Raw genomic sequence first — 14,369 nt, 5'->3', positions numbered from 1 at the left:
TCTTAGGTAGAGATGCTGCCTTTAGGTTATACCCAGTCAAGCAAACAAAACAAGACGTGGTTTTAAAATGTTTCATTTATGACCCTAATTTTTAAACCATCATCTGCACAGGTACAGTGAATCCATCCCTCCCATCCACACTAAGCCAACACAGCTCATTCTTCACCTTCATTCCGTATCTTAAGCTGCATGATGCATATACTAGATCGTTCCTTTTCCATTTTTACTGCACTCTGTCTTCCACATCTTCTCAGAAGGCTTAGAGGGCACAGAGGAGAGTGTTATATTCATCCCTTTGGGCACAGAGGTACTGTAAGTCCACTTCTACTCTCTCTCATCCACAGCCAATTCCTCCCCAGGGACCCTGGTGACAGAAAATCTGCTGCGGGAAGTACAAAGTTGTGGCAGCACAAAATAGAAACTAATTCCCATATGCCAGGGAGCATAAGGGGTCAGTGTGGCCATGAGGTGAGCATGGACAGGGAATCCACTGGTTCTGTATCGCTGCTGACAAAGTGCCGAAAAAACTCTGCTGAGAATAGACGCCATATCAGAGACCTGGAGGGAAGGCTGAAACAGTGTCTACCCATACAGCCAGCCCTCTCCTAGGATAAATCTCCTTCCATGAAAGTTATTTACACCTTCCTTTGACAAATTTCTGAATCTGGCCCATTGTCTGATACTGTACACAATGTACACAGCTGTCTTTCCACTACACAACAAAGAAATCACCTGCATAGTGCCAAAATTCTGCTTTTCTGTTCTACCTTGTACACCTTCCCATCACTAACTGCCAGTGATAAGATCACTAGGAAAGATGTCCCAAGTTTCTATTGCAAAATCTGGCACTCCCCTATACTGAGTTCTGTGCATGTGTATCAATCATTCTGGCGTTTTCTTTTATTCAAATGGAATAAGGAATCGATCATTAATGCACACTCTGACTTCTCTTTTCTCCTATGGGGCTGATGGTCTTTAATGTCATAAATGTATAACTTGTCACTGTTTATTTGGCCTTTGACATTGACTTAGGCACCAGAGGTTTGGATAAACATCTGTTAGGCATTATTTTGGAATCTTAACATAAACACACTTCCAATTTTCCCATCACCGACATTCACCGGCAGCCCTTGATACATACAGTTAAAGCTGTAAAACAATTTCCATAATAAACCTCTGTCTGAAGCATTTCATATTTTAGCTTCATAATTTATCTAAGATGACTGTTTTTTCTAAGCAAAGTTGGAGTAAAATCCCTTCAACCAGTTCGTAGTTATTGGTGCTTGAAAAAAATTACACTTTAAAAAAGTTCTGATCATTTCTTTTCCACTGGGTGACAACTAGGAAAAAAAGGTAGAAGTCAAACTTTGCAAGTAAAAAGCCCTCAGTAAGAGTACAGGCCAAATTTTGCCAATATTTCTTCACCAGAATAAACCCACTGACTTCAATGTAATGTGAGTGAGAACTACCTGTGTGACTAGGTGTTTGCAGGGTAAAGTACCAGAGCCTGTGCTGTAGCAGAGGGGAACTCTGTGTCATCCAGTGGAATTCACTCTACAGCAGAGAACGTTCACAAGTGGAACGTTAAGGCTTCAGGACTGGACTTTGTTTATCGGAAAATAAAGTTCTGAATATTTGAAAATACAGCACTATGTTCAGTATGGATATGAGCTACCACAAAGGCGTAGTAACCATTTTTATGAATATAAATACCCATGTTCACAGATGGCTTATCTCTATTGTGACATTTGTAAGTCACAAATGAGCTCTCCAAGTCAGCTCACGAGCAAAGGTAAGTGTCATAATAGCAATGAGCTGTTATATAGTCTATTGTGTTCTAAATGCATATTGCACCCTTTATATTATTCGCTAGGAACGAAAGTGCTTTACCTATCAGATAAACAAAACGTCATGTGCTTTTAAAGAGTGGCAATAGAAAGGTTTGAAAAATGTTACAATAATTAATAACTTGTGGGTTTCTTTTGCCAGGTAAATTATCGACAACAGAGTTACATAAGTTATTTTGTCTTGTTCAATACATACATTTTATACGGCGTGGCAAACCCAGGACAAATGGCTACAAAGGGAGAGGTAGTAATTAGTCCCAGGGGGTTAAAAGGTCTCTCCCCATCCACTGAGGGGAGATAGCTATGGGGAAATAAGGTTCAGCTGGAAAAGGAGTTACCAGGGAACTAATTAGGTTCAGCTGGCCCCAATTGCTGGAGACCTTTTTAAACCCTCCCTGGCATGGAAGCAGGGGACAGGGGGCGGCAGCAGCAGCAGCAGCAGCAGCAGCAGCAGCAGCAGCAGCAGCAGCAGCAGCAGCAACAACAACAACAACAACAACAACAAAGCTCTGATCTCTTCCAGCAAGGAAGGTTGCTCTCTGTCCACAGAAGGGGAGAAAACCAGCACAAGGGACTGATCGAGGGAAGGATCAGCCAGACCTTGTGCTACCTGGAAGGATTTGCCTTTGCCCAAGCCTGTGTCTCCAAGGCTAAAAAGGACTGAGCCTGCTGAGGAGAAGCAGGTACTTTGTCACAACGGTCATGTGTATATATAGTCCACTTGTGCTCAAGAACGCTATAATATACACATTCTTTCATCTCGCACATTTACACGGTGCTACCTTCCATACTCATCAGCCACTTCAGGTAGTCCTGACCACGCAAGACCTCTAATTTGGACTTAGCCATTTTGCGTTGTTTCTCAAACCTCCTTCTCTTTTCTCACCTTGCTTGTTTCCTGTTAATAAGTGTTTTCATTATAAAACTCTCACTATTACATTTCATGCTGGCATCCAGTTTTCTTCATTCATTCCCCCCCCCCCAACTTCCTGTTTGCTCAATTCTTTCTTCTTCTAACCCAGGTTCATTTTTCTACCACCATTCCCCAGTATCTCTCTTAATGTCAGTCCTTCTGAGATAATTTCCCTGCTCTGTTTTAATAATATTTAACTTTTTATACAGCAATTTTCATCAGTAGATACCAAGATGCTTTACAAAGGATATTAAATATCATGATACCCATTTTACAGATGAGGAAACAGAGGCAAAGGAAAGGGAAGCGGCTTCTGTAAAGTGAATGGCAGACCCAGGAACAGAATCCCTGTCTCCTGACACCTAGTTCGGTGCCCTACCCATTGAACTATGCTGCTTCTGTCTGGTATTCTGCCCTATTAGGTTTTTTTGATCTTTAGTAATTTAAAAATCCATCTCAACACAATTTGCTCTCTCTCCTAGAGATGTACCTTCTCTTCCCCAGGAACACCTGTTGCTGTGCCATTTGTGTTGATGGTAATAATCATCATTATCATAGTGCCTGTAGCATCTTACTGAGAAGCCTCTAATATGAAAGAAACTATATTCAGAACTGAGTTTACAAAACTTCCTATTACCCTCTAGCTGTAGGCTGCCACTAAGCCTGTCCTGTGCGCTGTTGTTGTTTCTGTTACCTAGCATGCAGTGCCTCCCATGAAAACCAAAAGACTGAATCAACAACTGCACGGGAAGCATGGTCTCTCTACACTTTCTGGAGAACTTTCTTTAAAGCACATGCATAAAGATGCCACATCCAGGGATCAGGGTCCCATTGTACAAACATTAAGAAAAAGATGCACAGTCCCTATTCCAAAGAACTTTCAGTTTTATGTCAAGACATAAATTAGAGATGAGACATGTAGAAGGAGAGGATGATGGAGTAACATGGACTTAAGACAGGATGTCTTTCAAAAAGATTTGCTATAGCTCAAACGGACATTAGGGGCTTGATGCAGGAATTACTGGGGGAGGTTCTGTGTGGCCTGTGGTATGTAGGAGGTCAGATTAGATGACCATAATGGTTTCTTCTGGCCTTAAAAAAATGAATTTATGAAACAAGAAGTGTTTTACAGTAAGCAGTAATCATATTTATTGTTGAACGCTTACTGCTGTGACCCTTTGTTTTGGAGAAAAAAGGGCTCCATACATTAATAAAATGAAATGTATAAGTAGTTTGTGCACATGGAAGTAGATTTATTTTTCCCCAGACTTGTTAAACTCTTTGAGTACTTGATTTCAGCACATTAGTTTCAAGGATGGGCTTCAGTTTGGTGGTAACTTACCAAAGAGGACAATAAATCTATCTCCAGCCCTTGATAAGGGAGATACACGGAATCCTGACTAGTACAGGTACAATGCTGAAGAAAATGTGGTTGTTCCTGTCAAGAGTAAGTGCTGAAGCCCCGAGTGAAGGCACCATCTCACTACTGAATTACTTTTCAAGTATCCGAGGGGTAGCCATGTTAGTCTGGATCTGTAAAAGCAGCAAAGAGTCCTGTGGCACCTTATAGACTAACAGACATATTGGAGCATGAGCTTTCGTGGGTGAATACCCACTTCGTTGGATGCAACCGCGAAAGCTCATGCTCCAATACTTCTGTTAGTCTATAAGGTGCCACAGGACTCTTTGCTAAATTACTTTTGCAACTCCCCAGGTAAAAATCTAGGAAAATTCTTGGACCTACATAGGAAAAGAATAACCATGACTGCCCATTCCCTGTTCCTCGTCAGCCATGATAGCTGGATCAGTGCATAACCCTCATCAGAAAGGCAGACAGAACAAAGACCTTTCAACTATCAAACTTCCTGAATCGCTCAGCAGAATGAGAGGCCTTACCATCAGAATACCTGTAATCTTCCTGTGTATTAAGCAATATACTAGAGAAGCCATTGATACGTTTCCATCAAATCTGATTAATCTAAATCAATGTGAACTTCATGCCTATTTGGCTACACGAGACACTGGTACAGTTTATGCACAGGGGACACTCTAACATTGTTTACCATATGGAGCTTTTGGTGACCTAGGCATTGGTGACCAAATGAGACATGGAATAACAAGGTCTGGCTGTATTTAATTTACTACCCAAACAGCACAGTAGAATCTGTAGTAAATCCTCTAGCATGAGGGGGTAATTAAGATACCAGTTCCTTCTGATCAGGGAGTGCAAAGGCCAATACATTTTTAACTGTGCTTTGGCACAAGACAATGCATTTTTAAAGGACTCTTGTCACGGTATTTTCCATAGTTTTTTCTATAATATTGTTTTATAGTGAACATCCTTGGAAGCTTGAATCTGAAACGTCTTACTGTTTTTATCCCACTCCTCTTTAATACAAATAAGATGGGTTGTCATTTTGGGTAATGCAGGGCCCCTGTGCGGGGCAAGAGTGGCAAGGATTGACTCCAAGACCTTTGGGTTTTAAAGAATAAGTCTCAACAACCTGAGCTAAAAGAGACTGTTCGGTTAGTCAAGGCTATACTAAGCTCATCAACCTCCCTAGGTGGCCCAGCCTCCACTGGAGCGGGACAGAGCACCACACTGAGTGGTATGTGGGTTACACTTGTAGTTTTCCTATCTGTAAGATGTGGATAATAATACTTACCTTCTTTGTAAAGCACTTTGAGAGCTACTGACAAAAAGTGCTATATAATAGGCATTATTTTTATAGTAAGGTGGCTCAAGAATGCCCGAATGCTGTTTTAGTTGTTCTTGTTTGTTTGTGTTTTAGAACAGAGGGTGAAGTTTCCCTTTACGCACAGGCATAAATATCACTTAGATCCCACTTACGCGCCAGTGCACAGCCCTTCTCTGGCCATCAGCACGGAGATGAGTTTCACCCAAAGAATGCTGAAGCAGGCTGAATTAGGGCCTTACTCACCTTGACAATGTCCTTTTAGGAAGGGCTTTCAAAGAGTTCTGACTGTATTTGGAAGGTTTCTAAATATCTGTATTGCTTTGAGTCAAGTAATTGGAGGATGCTTTCCAAACCATTCGTCACAACAGATATTTGACTCAAGTCTTCCCACCCTTTGACTTCGTAAAGGAAGAGACTACTACATTTGTTCCCAGGGATCATGAGAGGAAAGGTAATGGGCAGTGGAAAAGGGTGACCTCATGTACCTCTACACTGGTGATGATGGCTCATTTTAAAGTAATGACTAACCTAGAAATAGAAACATAACCAAACAATTATTCTATCTGACAAATTAGACAAAGCTAATGTAACACCAACAAACCCCAGTCGCCGGCAGGCAGGATCAAACCTGGGATTTCTGGAGCCAGGGCCGGCTCTCCAGACACCAGCCTACCAAGCATGTGCTTGGGGCGGCCCCTTGGGACGGGGCGGCGCTCGGGGCTTGTTTTTGTTTTTTTTGGTTCGGCCGGGCAGCGCTGGGGGGAGGGGGCGGGACTTGGGCGGCGCAACGTGACGCTCGGGGGCGGGACTTGGGCAGCACGACGCGATGCAAGGGAGGGGCTTGGGCGGCGCGACACTTGGGGGCGGGACTTGGGCGGCGCGACGCTGGGGCGGGGCTTGGGCGGCATGGGGCTGGGGTGGGCTGGGTCTTGGGTGGCGCGGTGCGGTGCTCAGGAGGGGTGGGGGGCTTAGGCGACATGGCTCTCGGGGGGGTGGGGACTTGGGTGGCGTGGTGCGGTGCTCGGGGGACGGGGACTTGGGCAGCACAGCACTCGGAGGGGCAGGGACTTGGGTGGCGCGGTGCAGTGCTCGGGAGGGGTGGGGCTTAGGCGACGCGGCGCTCGGGCGGGGACTTGGGCGGCGCGACGCGGCGCTCGGGGGGGTTCGGCGGCGCTCGCGGGGGCGGCGCTCTTTTTCTTTGCTTGGGGCGGCATAAATGTTAGAGCCGACCCTGCCTGGAGCTAAATGCGTGAGCCTCTCTGCATGAGCTAAAAGCCACATGGCCCTTAGCTAAGACTGTCATGGACTCATTAATCTCTAAGTGGTCTCGGTGCCACTAGATGGGAGAGAACACCACACCCAGCAGGTGTGTGGGTTACATAAAACGTGGCTAAATGCAGAGTTCAACATGAGCTTCCAAATCCCAAGAAGGTACTAAACACAGTGAGGATGTGTCAGTTCCACTGAGCAGCTGCTGGCAGAGTACAGAAAAACCCTGCATACAGCAGGACCATGTGTCCCCTGCATGCTGCACAACTGTACTCCTAGTGACACTCTCCACAGCAGCGCAACACGGAGTTGAGGATTGGTGGGACAGACATTCAGGCCCTAATTCAGCAAAAGATTTACTCATGTGCCCAAGCCCATCTGTATCCAACAAAGCACTTGAGCACATGCTTAACTTTAAGCACTTGCTTCAGCCTCCTTGAAGTCAAAGGGTCTTAAATACATGCCTAAAGTTAAGCACATGCTTAGGGATGGACTGTTGAATCAGGGCCTGATTTCCTCACTACACATGTTCAGCAACCCCACTAGGTAGAGGGATTGCAGCTACTGCCCCATCTCCTGTGCTTTAACTCTGTGCTCAGGTTCCCTTGAAATAGGCTGTTTATGCAGGCTTTGTGCCTAGGCCCTGGATTTGTCCTGAAGAGAGCAGAACATAAAGCAAGCTTTCAATTTGATCATGGACTGGGGGGGGGGGTGTTTTATATTACAAGACCTATTTTCAGGGTGTTGGGTTTTTTTCCTACAACAGCAAATGAAGCCCCTAACACCTAAGTCAGCACAACCAGATGTAGTCCTGTGTTCCTCGCACAACATTAGAAAGCAGCTCAGGGGAATGAGCTCTGCTGTCGGCAGGGAAAGGAAGAAATTATATAGTACTGTGGAAAAAGTGAAACGAGGAACTGATTTTATTTTATACATTACTCTGATATCTGAACACCTCGCGATCTTTACTATAGTTATCCTCCCAGTACCCCTATGATGGAGAGAAGTTTGGGCCCTTCACAGAGCAACAGAGGAGAGAAACATTTTTAAAACAGGAGAATACACCTGTAACATCAGATAAAGGGGCAGGAAGACCCCTTTTTATTTTTGAATGACTCCATTTCAGGTTGAGGATATCCCTGTTATACTATAGGACAGATTTTCAACAGCGTCCAGTACCCACTCGTGCACAAAAATAATTGGCCAGATTTTCAAAGGCCATCAGACCCCGGTGGGGTGAACTCTTTGGAAAAACTGCCTGTAAGTGTCACAATGAGAGCTAATGGGTGCTGAGCCCTTTTGAAAAATCTGTCCACAAAAGTGAGTGCTGAGCCCTTGAAAATCTGGCCCAAACGCTTATGATGCTCTGTCCCCACATGTGTGCAAACCTAGATAAAAAGACAATGGAAGCCTGTTGCAACAGCAGTTACTTGCTTATAGCACTTATCGTGAAGGTACAGTGCTTTGGGACTTTCATATTAAATTGATTTCATTTTCACTGTCGGATACAATTTTAACTAGATTGCTCACATAAATTAAACACCCACTTAAATGAAGGATCACAAATTTCAAACTGGGGAATACTGAAATCCAACTGCCCTTGCAGGGTAAACATTTCCATCAGAACCATAAAAAATATATGTAGGAAACTCAACTTTAATGCATTACAAATCAATATTTCCCCTCTCTGTCTTCACATTTACCATCTCTGCACATATCAAGCCAACTGTTTCACAAAACACAGATATATAAAAATTATTCCAGTTTCCTGAAAAACTCAGCTGGAAACAAATCCAATCAAATGGAATAAATTCTTGCTAGAGAGAGCTTGATGTCTCTATGGCAGCCTATAGAGCCTTAGGGACAGGTTCTGTTCTTAAGTGTTCAACTTAAGCAGAAACCATTGGAGTGACTGTGTTTGCATCAGTGTAACTGAATGCAAAATTTAGCCCTCAAGCACCTAACTTTCTTCTGATAACAGTTTTGCATTGTTGCAACTCCATCACCTTCAATTAAGTCACTACTGATTCACACTAGCATGGGAAAAGAATCAGGCCTATAGAATCTAATATCAGTCTACTTTTTCCAACATTTATTTAAAGTCCTCTGAACCATTGGAAACTTTAGAATATAAGAGATCTGTGTAAGCTCAAAAGCTTGTCTTTCTCAGCAAAAGAAGTTGGTTCAGTAAAAGATATTACCTCACCCACCTTGTGTCTCTAATATCCTGGGACTGACACTGCATACAGGCTTTCTTAAGACATTGGCAGTGTTTCCTGGGTTTGGACAGATAGGGAATACCACAAAAACAGCCTTTTCCATGGCTAATAAGCAAGTCAACTTCTGCTGACACCTGGAAGTGCAGATACCCAGAAGAAAATTAAAACAAAGAAAAACAAATCCTAATCCTAATCAAAGTTAATAAAACTTTTTCAAACTTCTAAAGACATTTGGTTAAGTTTGGGGTTTTGCAGAGGCTTTAAAAGTCATACTTCACCAAATTTCAGTGCACAGCAATTTTGATTTACTTCCATTCATTTGTTACAAGCACATTCATTCCTCATGTTAAATTCCCTGTTTGTCTTTTTTGGAGGCAAAAGTGGGATAATCCAGGATAGTGAGAGTTGGCACTAAATTAAATCCCACTTTTGATATAACCTAGTAAATGCTAGAAATACATGTTCTCTTCAAAACCGTGATCACAAATAGCATTAACTATTATACTTGATAGAAGGAGTCACTAAATTTCTATTTAAAAAGTGATTATTTAACAAATGGTGCACTGATCACAGATATATATTTTTTTCAATGAAACATCATCTCTTTAAGAGAAAGTGGACATATGGATTAATTGACTATATGATGCTCAATGCCAATTTAAGCAGAAGTATGGAAACAGTATTGAATGTTCATAATTAAAAAAACAACCCTACAACACTACGCTACATAGTTTCATTATTACAGTCTCTTCTTTTAATGAAGACATAGCACAGCACTTTGCTGGCCTAATTTACACTATAGATCAAAACTATATGAAATTTCCTAATACTATAAGGGGAAGAGAAATTGCTATATACATGACTTACAGTGCACATTATTATTTTAGGTTATGAAAATAGCATCACAACACAGTGGCAAATGATTGCTAGGATGTGCTTAATCTGGCAGCAAATTTCTGGTTCTCAGAAACCCAAATAATATTAAGGCTATTTTATCCCTACCAATAATAGCTAAATCTGCTGTTAAAGCTAAATCCTTCCAGCTTGTTTGTTCAAATGTTACGTATCACTTTAGAAGATGGGAAATAATTACCACTGCGGTGTTTATCTGCAATTTTTCTATCAGAGTTAATTGCATTTCCAGCATTTTAGGTTGCTACTATTGTTTTCCTTACTACCAGTCTACCAAACTCTCTCGCTTTCTGTTAAGCGGTGAATATACATAGTGCTATATTTTACCCTCATTCACACATGTGCAACTCCCACTGAAATCACTAAATATAACAGAAGGCAGAATTTAACCCACAGACTCTAGAGGGATTTGCAGGCCCATACTGAAGGATGCAAATTATAGCATGATTTTCGTCCAGTAAATTAAAGCACTTACTGCCAAGATTCCATGAATCTCACTTACATCAGCATAATACCTGATTAATATAATGTGACTGAAGTCAATGGAGTTATGCCAGATTCAGACTAGTGTAACAGAGAGGAACAGGTCTGACACTATTCTGCTTGGGCTTTAAGTTAAGCAAATTACTGAAATACAGGAAACTATTTTAACAGTAACAGAGGGGTAGCCATGTTAGTCTGGGTCTGTAAAAGCAGCAAAGAGTCCCGTGGCACCTTATAGACTAACAGATGTATTGGAGCATGAGCTTTCATGGGTGAATACCCACTTTGTTGCATGCATCCGACGAAGTGGGTATTCACCCACGAAAGCTCATGCTCCAATATGTCTGTTAGTCTATAAGGTGCCACAGGACTCTCTGCTGCTTTTAACAGTGATATGGGGTTTCAGAGTGTGGGCAATAACCATGTATCTACCCGTGCAGTACGCTAAGGAGCCTTTCGTCTGAGTGAGTGCCAACATCCAAATGTCCATTTGTCCCACAAAGTGACAAAGACAATTAGGTGTTTACTGTGACATTAAAATGCTAAGAGTGGGGAAGGGAGAATCTTTCTTATACCCGTAGCACACTAAGAGAAGACAGAGTACCTGTAATAAGCTAACTGAATGATGTCACCCTCTAGTGACTGGGACACAGAAAGGATAAGGAACCAGATGCTCTCATACCATTGAGGAGCCCATCAATTTCCTTCCCCAGAGATTAGAGGTGGATTTATTACACATTTGAAGATACACACCAAATTAAACCCCAAGAAACCAAGGACTTGAAATCTGCTCACTTAGTTCAGAACTTATAGTTACTGGGACTGATCCAAAGACCACTGAACTCAATGATCAGTCTTTCATTGACTTCAGTGGGCTTTGGATCGGTCTCATTAACTATATCTACTAACATGTTTCTCACCTATTATATTTAAAATATATTTTATTCAATGTTCCATTGTCTCACTCTCCCCACTCCTCTGTTCAAGTGGACTTTCTGCCCCAAGGAGCCTGCAGCTTGAGTTCACAACAATACAACAGAACAAAAAACCCTACAAAGCCATACATTGCAATATCAATAAAGAGCAGAATGGGCTGTCTCATTCGTTGTGGCCCTTATGTTGCTAGAAAGTTGGCAATGAAGCCCTCTGGTGGGAAAAATGTGGACATTCCTGCAATACAGAGTATGGAGTCAAGGTACATATGCCCCTGATTTTCTTATTTACCTTTTGCTTACTGCTGTCATTAATTTTCTGTGTGGGGTTGCTGTGCATCTGCCCAGAAGGTGTATAATTAAGAGAGCGGTGTCATTAGAGGTAATGTGGATAAGTCACCTGTGATAGCTCATGTGAATACAGAAGGGCGTTCTCCATCTGCTCTTCAGTTCACTAGGGCAGAGAATGTAAAGAAAATTATCTGGAGTGATGACAGAGAGGGGGGGAAAAAGCTTTTAGCTACAAGGGAGTGTTTTTCCACTTACCATTCAAAGACCAATGGACCGAAAGCAAGAACATTTTTTTCTTCAGCGTAATAGTTTGTGAAAGATGTCTTCAAATGACTTCAGGAGAAGGTTTACCTGTTATTCTTACATAATTTGAAAAGACCAATTACTCCCTCATGGAAGTCACGTTCCTAGGATTTTTGTGGAGACAATTATCCACTAATATTCTTATGTGCTACATTCCTCCTATATGTGAAGCAACACATGTTCAGGTAATATGAGTAACAAAATCCAGCTAGCTGGGGATAAATGAAGAGAGGATAAATCCTTATTTGTACTTTTGTGGAACTACCTTTTAAGTTTTATTTATTGTTGAGCTAACTCACCTGTTCATTTGGGTTGTATCAGTAGTAGTAGGATTAGCTTTTATAATAGTAACACATTACATTTGTATAGCACTTTTCTTCTAAAAGGAAAGTGTTTTACCAATTGAATCCCCGATTCTGTAAAGATTTTCACACTGACTTAACATTAAGCATAGTCTCACCACTGACATCACAGTGGAGTTGTCCCATGACTAAAATGGAGCTGCCTCTGGAGTGGAAGGTAGGAGAAGTGTAACAGTCCACTGCACAGCAGATTAGGAAAGGAAGTGAAAAATAATTTATCTGATTGAAAAAATGAAAGGGAAAATTAGGGAAGCAGAATGCAATTAACCAAGTTGGAATTTGGCCAAGACACAAGTAGTAACACCCCTGCTCATGAAAAGAGATGTGGAATCATTAATAAACCACAAGTGGTTAGGATTTTGGTTTTACGTTTCAGAAACACTGTGGCCCGCTATTGCTTGCCAGGATCATGTGGGTCACTTGCCAGAATCATCTGGGTATATCTCACTTAATTCTCTGCTGCTGCAGGGTTTGGGGCAATAGCGCCCCTTGGTCCCTCCTATTCTCTGCCTGTGGCTCATAATAGTTTAGTTTCCTCATGGCTATGACATTTTGATCTAATTTTGGTTGTTGGGTTTAGCGTGTGGATGCCTGGTGGTGTTGGTGCACTGTGATACCAGATGATCTGGTGGTTCTTTCTGCCCTTAAACTTTATGTCTCTATGACCTGCAGCATTGATTCAGTTTTATCTTTGACCCTGGCCAACCCCACATAAAAGGTTTACTTACTTCTGACACATCACATTTGCATATCATACAGGAATATACTGATACAGGGCATCGTACAGAGCACAGCACAAAGTAATCCACTGCCATTTTTGACAAGAGAGAAGATGTCAGAAATAATCAAAACTAAATAGTGCCTATCAGTTAGTTGGCATATTAATGATCAGACACAGAATTCATTTACAGAGGCAGACTTTCGCAACGTGAACAAGAAAATACACTAAATACCCATCAAATGTAAAGGCCATTTGAATTGCACCAAGGTCGTTCCACTTATCCACAGTCTGAGAATTCTTTAGTAATATGGGACCAAATCACTCTCGATTTTTTTAAGCAGCATTTCCCATTAAAAACAGTGAGGAAGACTGCTTTAAAAATAATGAATGGTACAACATTGACCATGCTTTTGCTATAACAGACTCCCAGCATTACAACTCTCTAAGTCTCGTAGCTCATAGTGACAGATAATCTTGTTTATCCTGCGTTTTCACGGCAGTATCTTTCCTTTGCACTACTGTTACAGCTGGAGGCCTCTGTGCCACCAGTGCTTGTTGGTGTCCACCTCTGATGAGTAGTGAATGAAATAACCAGCAAAGAATCTATAGCTCTCTTTTTACTTCCCTGAGGGACAATGTTGGATTTCATCAATAAGAACAATATCACTGGCACAGCACAGACCTGGGAGCAGACCACTATGATCCTTCTATTTTAGATTCCACTCCAGTTTTTCTGTTAGGATTTGAACTTATTATCCCAAGGCTCACAGTTTCAATGCACTTTGTGATGCTAGCTAGTTTTATAGCTATGTTTAATGGCTGCATCTCCCATTCTAAGGATCTACTATGAGAGCTGATGATATAAATAGCTGGACAATGTGGCTAAAGCGCTGCATGTTTAACAGACAAGGCTCACCGCACATTGGAATCTACCTTGTCATTCTCAATTCATGGCCTCACTCTGCAATACTTTGAGAATTTGCATTAAATGGAGCTTAAGCTTGAGAGAGTATAAAACCCAGCATTATTTCACTGCCTGCTAGAGATTAAAAATATTTCACTCTTGATTCAAAAAGACAATCCAAAACAAAGCAACTGTGCCAAGAGATTGGGGTGGCTCTTTGCCAGCATACACATTTAAGCAGGAAAAAAACTCCATCAGTAGTGGAAAATTTGCTCATTTTAAAACAATCCATGCTTTTGTTTCATGTGAACTGTTGGTAGAGCATTGTAAACAACCACAAGTGCCCACATCCTGACAGCGGTATCATATGCCATTGATTTTAATTGTGTTTTATTAATATGATACAATTCAATTATGCCCAAATCAAGATATAACTAATACTTTAATAATATAATACCAGGTCCTAACAAATTCCCTGCACAAAGATGAAACCTGATTGCGTTACTGATGCTAG

The sequence above is a fragment of the Mauremys reevesii genome, linkage group 6 (assembly GCF_016161935.1).
Source record: "Mauremys reevesii isolate NIE-2019 linkage group 6, ASM1616193v1, whole genome shotgun sequence".
NCBI lineage: Eukaryota > Metazoa > Chordata > Testudines > Geoemydidae > Mauremys > Mauremys reevesii.
This window is presented reverse-complemented; position numbering follows the sequence as displayed.